This window comes from Etheostoma cragini, chromosome 10, assembly GCF_013103735.1.
Source record: "Etheostoma cragini isolate CJK2018 chromosome 10, CSU_Ecrag_1.0, whole genome shotgun sequence".
NCBI classification, from domain to species: Eukaryota; Metazoa; Chordata; class Actinopteri; order Perciformes; family Percidae; genus Etheostoma; species Etheostoma cragini.
In genome coordinates this window covers 6,874,905-6,886,937 of record NC_048416.1, presented here as the reverse complement: position 1 = coordinate 6,886,937, position 12,033 = coordinate 6,874,905, and the positions used below count along the sequence as shown (strand labels likewise).

General features: G+C 38.1%; 1 long non-coding RNA gene across 1 annotated transcript; it reads right to left on the bottom strand.

Annotated features, from left to right (window-relative positions):
• Positions 1-10,691: 10,691 nt before the first annotated feature.
• Positions 10,692-11,381, bottom strand: LOC117951403. Its single transcript, XR_004658168.1, has 2 exons — positions 11,275-11,381; positions 10,692-10,841 (listed from the first exon to the last, which is right to left on the bottom strand). It is a non-coding gene; the product is annotated as an uncharacterized LOC117951403 (long non-coding RNA).
• Between the last annotated feature and the right edge of the window lie 652 nt (positions 11,382-12,033).

The window sequence follows — 12,033 nt, the reverse complement described above, 5'->3', positions numbered from 1 at the left end:
CTGTCGGCGCTCGGGCCCTAATAATTCCTTCAGTTCCAATAGGGCCTTCGCCGCCTGTCGGCGCTCGGGCCCTAAAAAATCACACTGATCATAAAAAAATTAAAAGTTAAAAAAAGAAAGCTATACTGAGTATGAAAACTCTTTTTCATTACATTTTATTTCATAATTGCAACTGCATGTGTTGTATTCATTGTTGCAAAACGTTCTGTATATTGTATGTTTGTTACCATGAACACCATTGATCTGAAGCTTGATGCTGTCATGTAAATAGTTTTCAAATCAGCAATAAATATAAAATTTTTTGATCAACTCATATCAATTGCATGCTTAAATAACATACCGGTTAAAGACCCTAACATTTCAAGAGAACCCGACCAACTTCAAGGTTAAATCTGACCACTTCCGGTTTAGGCCCCGCCCAGTCCGAGTACGGATACGGATACAGATAATTAATGTGGTAAACAGATACAGATACAGATAATGCTGTACTCGCTCATCCCTAGTAACAATGTCACAAAACTTTAATATTAAACGAGGCCACAAGTCAAAAGCTTCGCAAGATGCTGACTTTGCTCTTCTTAGACTCAGTGCTACATTTCTATCTGGAAAATTAGGTGACACAGGAAAAGTTTGTACTGTTGATATCTATCTTGCAACTGATGCAAACCATGATGCATCTCTTTTTTGGAGTAGTTGATAATTTGGCAGAGCAGCGTTATATAACACAAGACAGCGCTGAGGATATACTTTTCCGCCCCACTCCCTCCATGTTTTTATATTGTATTGCTTATTTATAAACAGTATACAAATGTAACAGGGAGATACTGCAGGGGTGGCTCTCAGTACTGGCTCCACCAGTGGGTTTTTGGAATCCCAGCATTGGAACGACTGTCCTCCCACTCTCCTTTCTTTTCGAGTTTAAGTATATGTTCTTAATAAATGGCCTGTTATGACAGTTAAACCACACTGACTCTTGAGCAGAGATGGCAAAAGTAATCACTTCCTGTACTTAAGTAGAAGTTCAGATAATTGCGTTAAAAAATCCTCTGATAAAAGTAGAAGTACTGATTTAACTTCTTTACTCAAGTAAAAGTAACAAAGTAGAGGCTTGGAAATTTAGTTAAAGTATAAAAGTAAAAGTAGCCTTGCGAATGACAAAGCTACCTGGACCAGACAGGTGTTACTAGAGAGCATGCTGAGAAACCGCGGTAAACATGGAAAAAAGGCTCTTTATTCTTTATTCTTTATCTGCCATTGGCTACATTTTAAATGGCTGTCTGCCAATAGGCCTAAAACAAATAGCTTATTTATTGTGACAGAGACTGGGACTCTAGGTTAATAAGATTCTGACTGAGTAGATTTGAATTCAAGTGTGATTTTGTGAGAAGTCTGTGTATATTCCCGTCCAACTAGATTTAGTGAATTTCCATAGTGAAATAATTTTAAACTTAGTGAGAACTATATTAGGAATGTATTTAGAGCTAATTCTGGTTTCCAACTTCGGCCCAGGTTTGTCTGTTAAAACAAAGATTGAGACAACTTCTCTCTGTTGATGCTTTTATTACAATCTGCTATGGCTGTTCGTGTGGTAATAAAAGAAATAAATAACATTGTAAAGGCTACCATACCAAATGAGTAGGAATCATATATGCTAGTAAATAATAACAATAACACTATTAATTACCTAATCTTAATGAGCAAGAACGTTAAAAAATCACCATTGTACTGAATCAACAGCCAGGTACAACCTAGATAACCTAGATACTGGGGCGGCTGTGGCTCAGTGGTAGAGCGGTTGCCTTCCAATCGGAAGGTTGGTGGTTCGATCCCCGCCCCTGCAGTCATTGTCGAAGTGTCCTTGGGCAAGACACTGAACCCCGAGTTGCCCCCGGTGCTGCGCATCGGAGTGTGAATGTGTGTGAATGTTTATCTGATGAGCAGGTGGCACCTTGTACGGCAGCCCTGGCCACAGTGTATGAATGTGTGTGAATGGTGAATGTTTCCTGTAGATGTAAAAGCGCTTTGAGCAGTTGTTAAGACTGGAAAAGCGCTATATAAATACAGCACATTTACATTTACAACAGGGGAAGAACACAAACAGGCTAACTTTTACATTCGCAATAACTGCAGACCAATACAACAACATGCTTAAATGAACTGACAACATAAGTTATATGACTTAGAGTTCTCATAGATGCGCGCACACACAATCTGAACTGATTATCCTTCAGACAGCTAGTCTCTTTTTCTTTTCTCTCACTTTTGTCTTTGTGTGCCGTGCTCGCCCGCTCGCGGTGTGAGGCGCGTGTCCGCGCTATTCTCCAACATACACTCACAATCACGCCTGATAGACAACCTTTTATACAAAGGTGTAGAAAGTACCGATATTTGTGTTAAAAAGTAAGGAGTAAAAGTAAAAAGTCGCCAAAAAAATAAATAGTATAGTAAATATAAAAATAACTGAAAAAACTAGATGAGTAACAAAGTACTTTGTACTTCCTTAATTCCCATTTCTGCTCTTGAGAAAACGTACTTTTGAGAAGCAGAAACATTTGAAGAACCTGGATCTAGGTCATAATCAGCTTGAATGGCCAAGAAAATTTCCGTTGTCCTCTGAACTCTTTATCGTTTTATGGGCACAATATTCAAAAATAAATAAATTAAGATAACAAATTGTTTTTCTTCAGTATTTTGGGGAGATTTATATAGAGAATGTCAAAACGGAAACAATCAAACCTTGGACAATTTGGATTCACTAAACAGAGAAATACATGAACAAGTGATGATAACAATGCAGCAACTACAACTGGTCCAGCACTACTAGCGGGCCCCGGCGGTAGTGCCTCCACAGAGGGACGGCCTCGCCGCCGGACACCCTCGATGCCACCTGAAGAAGCAGACGGGCCTGAACCTGGTGACAAATCATCGGGTTATGATTTAGTTTTTCTCCAATCAGCCTATTAAAGTTCTTGGGTGAATATTACTTAGTTTTCATATTTCTACTTAAAATAGTGTTATTAGAATGTTTTTGGTAGTAAGCCGGTTATTGATCGTGTTTATGCAAACTTGTATTCATGCATGTAACATGTTTTAATACTGGTGCACAGTGGAAACTGGGGCTCCCCCAAAAGCCACCGTGTATTTCAAACCATGGCTGTAACACATGTATATCAATTTAAAAATGTACCTGAATACATAAATATATTAAATAAAAACAGGCCTATATTAGAGAATGCTCTTTCAGCTGTTTTCAGCACACGGACAAAAGAAGGTCAGAGAGAGAGAGAGACACAGCAAGAGAGAGAGAGCTCATAGACAAGAGAGAGGGAGTGGGAGAAGGATGTGTGTATGATACAAAGAACCATAAAACCGTTTGTTGCTAAACAGTTCTCTGGGAAAGTGTCATGACTACACTGCAGACTGGATTCTCTGGATTGTCTGGTCATGGGGAACATCTCCTGCCCGCATCAAGGCACACTCTCACTTGCTCTTACTCATACAACTGAAGTTAGCGTTCCATCCAGTAATTACTGATCTTAGGTGTTCACCAATGATGAACTCAGAATGAAAGTTTACTTCACTGTCACGAACATATTTAGTGATTGGGGCAAGGACATTGAAACAAATAGTTTCCATTTAAAAATGTTGCGGTTATAAACGCTGGTTTGACATACACATATCACCTACACAGAGGAGAATGCATGTGTAGCTTAACTGTCTGTAGAATTCTTACTGTTCTTAAGGACCTTTTTCTTGCTCATAATGGAAATTAATCGATGTAACAGCTTGTGACTATTATTTGCGCCAAAAAATATTAACCATATGTTTGACAGGCTATCAGCTGCTGAAAAATGTAAACTTAGTTGCTATGTATGCTTGTGTAAACACGACTGGTGTACTTGTTTTCCACTTTTGAACAGTGTTTTAGCAGAACTCTGGGAAGAGATTCTAGAATTATAAAGCGAGAGCAACATGCCATGATTACTGCATCTATTTGGCAATATTCTTCAAATCAGTGCCTCACAAAGTGTGTTCTGGGGCGTCTCAGCAGTTCTTGAAAGGTTCCCTGGGTGGATAATGAAGTGTGTTATCTTCCCAGCTGTGTGGTTTTCCACTAAATCGTGTCCAACGACATGTGTCTTCTCAGAAGGGGGTTTCTTGGTCTAATGCATATGTTCTGAAGTCTTATCCCAGATCACATTGAAATCCTCTCACTCTTAACATCTCAACATGTCCTATTTTATCATGACAACCATGCCATGTTAAAGCTCATTTCCATAAACATTCTATCCATTTCTTAACTGCCTTTCCTGTTTAGGGCCATGGGAGGCTGAAACCAACTCCTCATTTCATTCTTGATAAAACACTAAGGTCCTGTCAACCACTGTGTTCTGGAAATGTTTCTATCCCTTATTACCATGACTATCTCAGTGTGGTTCTATATTCAACCACTATACAAATTTAACAACCCACCAATATATAATATATACATCTTATTTCCTTTTGCTACTGTGCCCCAGGAACAGTAACCTAGGGGGTATAAAGTGACTTTATGTAACTTTTAAATGTTTCTGAAACTGTAATTTTCCCTCTGATGATGAAAAATAACCTGTAACAGCAAATGACACTAAAAATGAAAAAAGGCTATTTTTATTTAGTTTGTATTAATGCCTTTGCACAGGTCAGATTTTTTCCGCCAAGTCACAAAATGATTTACGGCAGGTAGACGGCGCTAGCACACATTCTGATGGGTCCCAGGTTTTGGCGGAACACCGATGGGAGGTAAAGAGGAGAGACAGAGAAACTACCCAGGGGTAGCAGGCCTAAAATTATAAAGTGTATGGTGAGATTTAGATGTGGCTCAGGAGTTCTGCTTGACCATAAATCAGTTGTTGTGTCGTAATTACTCAATATTTGTTAGTTCCATTTCAACTTTTTGCTGCACTCCTTGTACAGTTCTGGGAGGGCAATTTGACTAAAGAGTTAAAGGACTGCATATTTAGTGTAGTCTTAAATGCCTTAATTGTCGGTATTTCCATTAACAGTGGAAAATAGTGAGCCTACTAGTAGACATTACTTTTCCATTATTATTGATATTTTTGCGCGAGTTTGAACGACGATCCCAGAAACCACTGCCCAGTGCAATTCCATCACGGTAAGTACAACGGACAAATAAGTAAGAGAAATGAATAAGCATTTAATTGTCCAAAATGATGGCAAAGCAAAGTTTACACAAATACCCTGATCTGTTTGTTTATCAATTTGAATTAAGACAAAACAAAAGGATGTGTTCAAAACATCATGATTGAATCCTTGCTCACAGAGGGACTTATTTTTAAAATCATTAATTTTATTGATGATATTGTGATTGCATGAATGAACAAGAGCAGCATTTACTTAACTTGTTAGCCTAGTAGTTATTCATATTGCAATATGTAGTTTGGTGATCTATTCTATTTATTCTATGTTCTTCTCTTTCTCTGCAGGTTTATTAATCCCTGTCCGTTCCAAATATTTATTAGCTGCACCTTACAACACTAAAAAGGCACGTTTAAGAGCCATGTTTGTCCTGTTTATTTTCTTATTTGTTTTGTTTATTGTCTTATTGGTCTCTCTCACTCTCCCTGTCCCTCCCCCTCCCTCCCTCCCCTACCATTTGAGAGGTAGTCACTGGTAATCTCTCTGTTTAGAGGGACGCACTGGCTCTTTTTCACTCCCCCAATCCACTCAAGGCGTAAAGGTTGTCAATGTCATTTTAGGGGCACTGTAGCAATTTCATGGATAAAGACTGGCATTTAATATCTGGTTAATGCAGCAAATGAACAGTGCAGGAGGCCGCACAATATATGCCAGCCTATATCAGCTAAGATTGCTGTTGACATGAAGTCTAAGAAAATCAGTGTTAAGATTTGCAAGGAATGTCAGTATTCAAAGATGATGTATGAGTATAGAAAACCAAACAGTTCACACTTTTTCTGCACTTACATTTGCCAGCTTGCAAACATCCAGAGCTAGTACTACCTTTGATAATGTTAGAATAGTGATAAGTTAAGCATAGCCTACTGTATGACACATGCTAATGTATTGACTAGCTTTCTTGTCCTTATGTGTGTTTGGTTCCCTGTATGATATGTAATATTCATGTTTAGTGTGTGTGCATTACAGAATGTTGAAACCAAAATTCAGGCCCTGCCCAGCTGCCAGGTCCATCAGCAGGCCAACCGCTAAACCTGCAGTGCTTGTTTTGCCCCGCGGATATTAAAAACTGCACACTGCTATGTTTCAGACAACGGATTGTCCTGCTGGGAAGGACCACACGGAAATGCAGAACAGCACCACCCTCCACCCTTGCCAAAATAAGAAAACAAAAATTAAGCCGAAATTCTTTGCACCCCATGTGTAGATCAGCAGCCATGTGTTGAATGTTAGGTTTTCACATGTAGCCCCCTTTAATTGAACCAAACTCCGGGTGTATTCACTCTTTGTTTCTTTCAGCCCTCAAAGTGAGCTAAGAACAGTAACTCAGCATATTTTGGGCTTATGTGAACCCCAAGTAAACTCAGACACATTTGAAAGGAACCAAACTGTTTTCTTTTCCCTTTCTTTGTCATTAAGGTTGCAAATTTAGTCAACAGACCATTTATCCATGTGATAAAATATTGGAAGGACGGTAAATGGGGTAAGACGTAGAACCATAATTTTCCTTGGGCTGTCTGATAATCTCTTCACTCACGTCTGGCTCATCTTTCAATCCACGTGTGACAAAACATTAACACTGAGCAGACCAACCTTTTTCAAGTATCAACCCTCTATCAAGCACTTTTTGGCAAGTTACTGCCAAAATGTAATACATCATAAATTACTGAAAGTAATTAGTTATATTACAATATTAATGGCTGTGAATTGTAATGCGTTACCCTACTTTTGCATTCCTTTTAAATTACTTTCACCAAAATAACAATAGAAGTTTGACTTGGCAGCTATCATGTGAATTTCACCACCGGATCAATAAAGTCTCCTTTACATAAAATAAATAATAAAGTCTCCTTTCCATACATCATAGATTATTCATAATGTTTTGTATAATTAATTTGACTATGCAAAGTAACTAAAGCTATAAAACAGAATAAGTAAAACGTCAGGACCTCAGACCCACTCACCTGTTGGACACAGATGTTGTCTTTGGTTCTGTTGCTGACCACAGTGACAGGACACCTTGCCTCAACGCAGCGTCATAACACCTGAAAATAATACCCATCTGGCAAATGTATCTGCAGTCATCTCAACCATCAAATACAGAAACAGGAAATAATACTTGCAGCTCTTTTTTCTGTGAAGAATGTTTTGCTGTGTTTGTGAAAACGCATCTTAACTCACGTTACTGAGATTTTAAAAGATATATTGTAACCGAAATGTAATTCCTAATGCGTGATATTACTTTGTTACAACAAAAAGTAATACATTACTGTAGTTTCAAATTGTAAAATATTGTAATATGTAACTCCCAATACGGCTCACAAGTGCAACATACTGTAACTCCTAAACAAAAACAACAATGCAAATGGAATGCCACAACCGTTTTTATTTTTTTTATTGAGCTTACAAAAAATACATTACTAGTCTTGTGTGCTGGCTGCCTTGGTCTTCTTGGTAAGTTATGGCTTATTCTGTATATGTATCCATTAATTCACTAATTCATATTATTTCCGCATTTTCTTTGCCATACATATTTATATTGTAATGTAATTACTACACAAACATTATTATATACATTATTTTGGTTGTTTTATGTGGTGTTTGCCATGGTGTTTGTTCAAAGTGAAAACTACTGTTCCCATAATGAACCAACTGTAGTCCTCTTAGAATGGCCTGTGAAGTGGACTGAAGCAAAAACATCTCTTGTCTGTTTGTGTTCACATTATGAGTTCACTTAAAGTGGACTCATATCACTTTCTAGTCCACTTCAGCTCTGATGGGGTCTTAAGCCCAATTCAACGCAGATGCCCTTGCAGTGACATCGCGTCTAGCTGACCCCCTTTGCGCCCAATGTAGAGGCCTCTGACCACATCATTTCTGCGACACGGTTAACCCGATGCAGGACTTCAAAGGGTTGACTGTGGGGATGAGTGTCCAAGCGACTGAGTAGCTAGATCTCTCCTGGGTTTGTTGGGTCCAGTAGTTTTCTCTCTGGAACAAAATGACTGTGCTAAACAAAATAAACCCCAAAAAATTATCCAAGAGAAAAGGGGCAAGCCTTTATTTATCAGCTTTAAATGACATATCTTCAATCTTGCGCTAGAAGACTAGTTTGAGCTGTAGGATATGCTGTGTGTAAGATGATTTGTGGACTGTTTACAGTGGCAGAGACTATTTCTTTTGTATATCTGTTTTACTATTTCTTTTGTATATTTGTTTTACTATTTCTTTTGAATATTTGTTCATAATTAAATTCCCTCTTGTTACATTTTATGATTTGTCTGTTAAGCATTGACCACTGAATAATTAATGTGTCATGACTTTGTGCGGCATTTAATAGGAAAAGTGAGATAGCGGAAAGTTGCATGTAGTGAAAGAAAAAGTACCAGATTGGCATCATATTAACTGATGAAGAAAATTGTAGTCAGTGTTTGTGGTAATTTTGGAGCAAAGTAAACGGGCTCCTATTCCTGGTGACAGATGCCTCCTGCATCAGGATGTATTAATGAATGACTGCTTCCTTTTTTACGTCTGACCACTTAGTAGCAAACCATACGGTTTGTTTTTGTTATCATGGTTGTCTGTCCAGAACACTTATGAGTGTTCTTAAGACATTTTCAAATGTATTTTCAACAATGGTACATGGGTAAAGATTTTTCACATCAGGAAAGAACTATATGACAAAAAATATGGAAGTGAATTGAAATCACAGAGCGTCTGAAGCGCCACTCAGAAAGGCCTTTTTTTTCCCTTTTGCCTCATACAAAGGCAGATTGTTGTCAAATTTCACTAATAATTGTATCATCCTCTGAACAGCATTTGCATGTGATAAGGACATCAGACTTCAGAGATCAAACCTAGAGGCATGACCCTGAGAAATCAGTAAAGCCTGGAACATTTCCAGCTTGGCCATCATTATAATTTAAAAGTCAAATGTGTTCTTGTCATAAAACCAGGGACACAGGTAGTTTTCCTATGTTTTCCCTGACAATAGGGAATGTGCCAGGACACTGAAGACGTTGATCTGGTCACCCTCAGCGACTTAACAGGTGGGCGGTTAACTCAGGGCTGTAACAGTGGTTGAAAATGTAAGGCCTGGCGGTGCAAGGTGGGCCTGTTTTTTAATCCTGCCAATGTCTTCAAGTTCAAAGGCCTCAGGTTTGATTTGTTAGGAGAATGTGGCATTATTCATGAAATACACTCAGTCCCCACTCATTGTCCAAGCAAATTAGTTATTAGTTGTTTAAAATAAATTACTAGTGTGAAATAACAATTTATGGTAGGCCTTACATATTAATTATTATACACATCACTCACTGTGGTGATTAATGTAGCCATCCTTACCTTTGTAGCATTTACTTAGACTACCTTTTTAAAATTAAAAAGGGACTAGTTTAGGAAATATTTTCAGGAAAATAAAAGCATAAGCAGATTTTTGCTGAGGTTTTTGTTCACAGAGTAAAATGTTTATCGCTTTGTAAGGGTGTTTAGATATCTAACTTGTGTTTTGGCATTTTTTAGCCAACTGCTACCTCAGCCTACTGCACACAGACATGTACTTTTGCTTATTTTGCTGAAATAGTGCCAATAATCTTATTCAACCATGTTATACAAGGCTGCATTACAGAGCATACTCCAAAGACAGAAAGCATGGCATTATCTAAAAAGATCTCATTTAGAGCTTACTTATCAGGTGACTGTCTCTCTAGAAAAGCACAGAGAATATGATCTGAAGCTGATCTCTTTGTTCTCCCTTCCAGATGAGCTCTTATCCTCTGGCAGGGCAAGGCAGCTTTATTTGTATAGCACATTTCAGCAATAGGCAATTCAAAGTGCTTAACACCAAAACAGTTAAAAAATAAGAACAGATAAAACACAAGAATAAAAGTTACACGGCAGTATTAGAAATTAAACACTAGTCATTTAAAGAAAGGCAACATAAAAAAGAAACGTTTTCAGCCTTGATTTAAAACTGAGCGTAGCAGCAGATCTGCAGTTTTCTGGAAGTTTGTTCCAGATATGAGGAGCATAGAAACTGAATGCTGCTTCAACCTGTTTAGTTCTGACTCTGGGGACAGGAAGCAGACCTGTCCCAAACGACCTGAGAGGTTTGGAGGGGGTCATAGTGTAGTAGAAGATCGGAAATGTATTTTGGCCCTAAACCGTGTAGAATAAATTAGGGAACTCCAATGTAAAACAAAGAAAAATAAAATAAATGTAGTGGTAAAAAACAAGTGTCTTGTTTACACTGGCTTAGCACAAAAGATTAGTATTTAAAGATTTTCTGGGGTTACAATCAAGGCATAACAGATTTGTCTACTATTTAACTATTATATGTATCAATTTCACATAGTCAACAGAATTGTGTACATACCAACGTGTGTAATCTGCCATGGCCAAACAATCTCGTCAGATAGAATAGTGTCCAAGGTCAGGTTTTCTGCTTTAGGAACAAAGGTGTTATACTTGTCCACTACAGAATTTACAGTTTTTCCCCTCCCTGATCTTTTGGTGGATCCGGGCACGTCCTGTGCATCAGTCATTATCTTTATATAGACAAAGGGACCTTCGCCTAACACTTGCCACAAGCTCCTCAATTTGGCTGGTTCCAGCAGCAGCATCAGCATCATTTGGGGATGTTGTTGCTAAGAGGAAGAAATCAAGAAATAAGAAATTTGCTTCCTGATTCCATGAAAAATATTATTTCTGGAGCCTCAATCTTTTCATATTTCTCTGTAACTGAGAGGCTACACTTGTAGCTAAGGTTGAGTATAGTTAGGTTGTTTATTGTCCCCATAGGGATGATCTTTTCCACACATCAGCAATTAGAGTACTGTATGTGCTCCTTGGCTATGATTCCAATGAGCCTCTTTGAATTTCAGCCAATCTTAGTCAGTTTAGTACATGTGAAACACAGGTCCAAGCTTGTGCAATTGCTACAAGCTTAATTCAAAGCACAACAAGACATTCGAAAATGGTGAAGTCTATAACAATTCAAAATATATTTACTTTGATAATTCTACAATAGAAGTAATACATGAAGCAGCATATCAAACAGTATAAAACAGTATATACTACCTTCTGACCACTCATTGATATCAATCATCCAGCTCTCCAGTTTATTGTCTGTGATGTCCATTTCCATGGCCTCCAGGTTATGTGGCCGGCATTGCAGGGCTATTTTGGCCTTCAAACAAAAATGACAATGAGGGAAATGCCTACAACTTTACTACTGTTGATAAGGATTTTAAAGTACCTTAACTATTAGAAAACCACATAGAACACTGATTAAATAAACAGTAAACACGTAAATATGTGGACTATCAATTTATGTGGTATGAACATATAATTCATATCAAGACACTTTAAAATAGAATTCACACAACACAAGCAACCATCGGTATATTCCATTCTATTGAAGACCATCTGGGCAAGTCTTCCATATCTTTTTATGATATATGCCACTTTATTTTACAATACATGAGGGAAAACTGGTGTCTTTACCTTCCGCTATCAGCAGGAAAAGGGTGGAGGCTAGGTTGTCAAACTTTTGTTGGTTCTAGCACATGGCCATGACCGTCAGCGTGTCTATGCATCCTGCAAAAATCACAAATATGAGATTATTCCCCTTCTTTCCAGTAGCAGTAGAAGAAAATGAGCAGATGTGTTGGGTACCACAAACCTTTACAAGATAATAACTTACAATATAGTACTGTGTTACTAAGCTACTGTCTTGTGCCATTTGATTGCTATCCCATGAAAAGGTTAGTAGGTAAATAGCACAGCATAGTGTTATGGGGAAGGAAGGAGGACCCAAAAGCTGAGGAGCAGCAGGCA